Here is a 2,500-nt window from a genome sequence, read left to right as displayed (position 1 = left end):
AAGCGAGAAACAATCTCTTGCTACAACATATATAGTCAAAGTGAGTGTGATAAACAGACATTGCATTTTCAACAATTAGATAAGCAGCTTGAACTTTGTGTCACTGAAAAAGTAGAAGAAATTACAAACACTGTTCCCATCACTTTTTAGCACAGGTAGTTGGATAAAATACAAACTTTATTTCCTTTCATCATTTGAACAGGGCCAAGGAGCACAAAGCACACACAAGCTGCATTCAGCAACAATATTCTTGTTTGTCTCATAAATACAAGGCAGATGCTAATTGAAAACATCCAGGAAATTTGATCCTATTAAAAAGGCAGGAAGCTGCATTTAGTCAATTCATCATTAAATGCTTACTACAACGCAGTGTTGCTGATGAAATAGTGCAAGAGCACACCCTCGTGGACAAAATGCTTACAGCACATGGTATTCCCAGGCGGTCTCCCATCCAAGTACTAACCAGGCCCAACCCTGCTTAGCTTCCGAAATCAGACGAGATCGGGCGTACCCAGGCTGATATGGCCGTAAGCGAGAAACAATCTCTTGCTACAACATATATAGTCAAAGTGAGTCTGATAAAACAGACATTTAGTCAATTCATCATTAAATGCTTACTACAAGGCAGTGTTGCTGATGAAATAGTGCAAGAGCACACCCTCGTGGACAAAATGCTTACAGCACCTGGTATTTCCAGGCGGTCTCCGATCCAAGTACTAACCAGGCCCGACCCTGCTTAGCTTCCGAGATCAGACGAGATCGGGCGTACCCAGGCTGGTATGGCCGTAAGCGAGAAACAATCTCTTGCTACAACATATATAGTCAAAGTGAGTGTGATAAACAAACATTGCATTTTCAACAATTAGATAAGCAGCTTGAACTTTGTGTCACTGAAAAAGTAGAAGAAATTACAAACACTGTTCCCATCACTTTTTAGCACAGGTAGTTGGATAAAATACAAACTTTATTTCCTTTCATCATTTGAACAGGGCCAAGGAGCACAAAGCACACACAAGCTGCATTCAGCAACAATATTCTTGTTTGTCTTATAAATACAAGGCAGATGCTAATTGAAAACACAAGGAAATTTGATCCTATTAAAAAGGCAGGAAGCTGCATTTAGTCAATTCATCATTAAATGCTTACTACAAGGCAGTGTTGCTGATGAAATAGTGCAAGAGCACACCCTCGTGGACAAAATGCTTACAGCACCTGGTATTCCCAGGCGGTCTCCCATCCAAGTACTAACCAGGCCCGACCCTGCTTAGCTTCCGAGATCAGACGAGATCGGGCGTACCCAGGCTGATATGGCCGTAAGCGAGAAACAATCTCTTGCTACAACATATATAGTCAAAGTGAGTGTGATAAACAGACATTGCATTTTCACCAATTAGATAAGCAGCTTGAACTTTGTGTCACTGAAAAAGTAGAAGAAATTACAAACACTGTTCCCATCACTTTTTAGCACAGGTAGTTGGATAAAATACAAACTTTATTTCCTTTCATCATTTGAACAGGGCCAAGGAGCACAAAGCACACACAAGCTGCATTCAGCAACAATATTCTTGTTTGTCTCATAAATACAAGGCAGATGCTAATTGAAAACATCCAGGAAATTTGATCCTATTAAAAAGGCAGGAAGCTGCATTTAGTCAATTCATCATTAAATGCTTACTACAACGCAGTGTTGCTGATGAAATAGTGCAAGAGCACACCCTCGTGGACAAAATGCTTACAGCACATGGTATTCCCAGGCGGTCTCCCATCCAAGTACTAACCAGGCCCGACCCTGCTTAGCTTCCGAGATCAGACGAGATCGGGCGTACCCAGGCTGATATGGCCGTAAGCGAGAAACAATCTCTTGCTACAACATATATAGTCAAAGTGAGTCTGATAAAACAGACATTTAGTCAATTCATCATTAAATGCTTACTACAAGGCAGTGTTGCTGATGAAATAGTGCAAGAGCACACCCTCGTGGACAAAATGCTTACAGCACCTGGTATTTCCAGGCGGTCTCCCATCCAAGTACTAACCAGGCCCGACCCTGCTTAGCTTCCGAGATCAGACGAGATCGGGCGTACCCAGGCTGGTATGGCCGTAAGCGAGAAACAATCTCTTGCTACAACATATATAGTCAAAGTGAGTGTGATAAACAGACATTGCATTTTCAACAATTAGATAAGCAGCTTGAACTTTGTGTCACTGAAAAAGTAGAAGAAATTACAAACACTGTTCCCATCACTTTTTAGCACAGGTAGTTGGATAAAATACAAACTTTATTTCCTTTCATCATTTGAACAGGGCCAAGGAGCACAAAGCACACACAAGCTGCATTCAGCAACAATATTCTTGTTTGTCTCATAAATACAAGGCAGATGCTAATTGAAAACATCCAGGAAATTTGATCCTATTAAAAAGGCAGGAAGCTGCATTTAGTCAATTCATCATTAAATGCTTACTACAACGCAGTGTTGCTGATGAAATAGTGCAAGAGCAC

The 2,500-nt window shown here is 41.1% G+C and overlaps 6 non-coding genes across 6 annotated transcripts in view; all 6 read right to left on the bottom strand.

Annotated features, from left to right (window-relative positions):
* The window catches only part of LOC145868122 (5S ribosomal RNA), a 119-nt gene extending 115 nt beyond the window's left edge, over positions 1-4 (bottom strand). The window contains exon 1 of the ribosomal RNA XR_014384116.1: positions 1-4. This exon is cut by the window's left edge and continues 115 nt beyond it. This is a non-coding gene — a ribosomal RNA (5S ribosomal RNA).
* Positions 5-414: 410 nt separating this feature from the next.
* Positions 415-533, bottom strand: LOC145870289 (5S ribosomal RNA). The gene has a single exon (XR_014386285.1). It is a non-coding gene; the product is annotated as a 5S ribosomal RNA (ribosomal RNA).
* Positions 534-672: 139 nt separating this feature from the next.
* LOC145870400 (5S ribosomal RNA) lies at positions 673-791 on the bottom strand. Its single transcript, XR_014386396.1, has one exon. It is a non-coding gene; the product is annotated as a 5S ribosomal RNA (ribosomal RNA).
* A 409-nt stretch (positions 792-1,200) lies between these two features.
* Positions 1,201-1,319, bottom strand: LOC145875631 (5S ribosomal RNA). The gene has a single exon (XR_014391276.1). It is a non-coding gene; the product is annotated as a 5S ribosomal RNA (ribosomal RNA).
* Positions 1,320-1,729: 410 nt separating this feature from the next.
* LOC145869778 (5S ribosomal RNA) lies at positions 1,730-1,848 on the bottom strand. The gene has a single exon (XR_014385774.1). It is a non-coding gene; the product is annotated as a 5S ribosomal RNA (ribosomal RNA).
* Positions 1,849-1,987: 139 nt separating this feature from the next.
* LOC145868120 (5S ribosomal RNA) lies at positions 1,988-2,106 on the bottom strand. Its single transcript, XR_014384114.1, has one exon. It is a non-coding gene; the product is annotated as a 5S ribosomal RNA (ribosomal RNA).
* Between the last annotated feature and the right edge of the window lie 394 nt (positions 2,107-2,500).

Source organism: Salmo salar, unplaced genomic scaffold (assembly GCF_965601325.2).
Source record: "Salmo salar unplaced genomic scaffold, fSalSal1 ptg000293l, whole genome shotgun sequence".
NCBI lineage: Eukaryota > Metazoa > Chordata > Actinopteri > Salmoniformes > Salmonidae > Salmo > Salmo salar.
The sequence above is the reverse complement of the archived record's forward strand: the minus strand, read 5'-3'. Positions and strand labels throughout refer to the sequence as shown.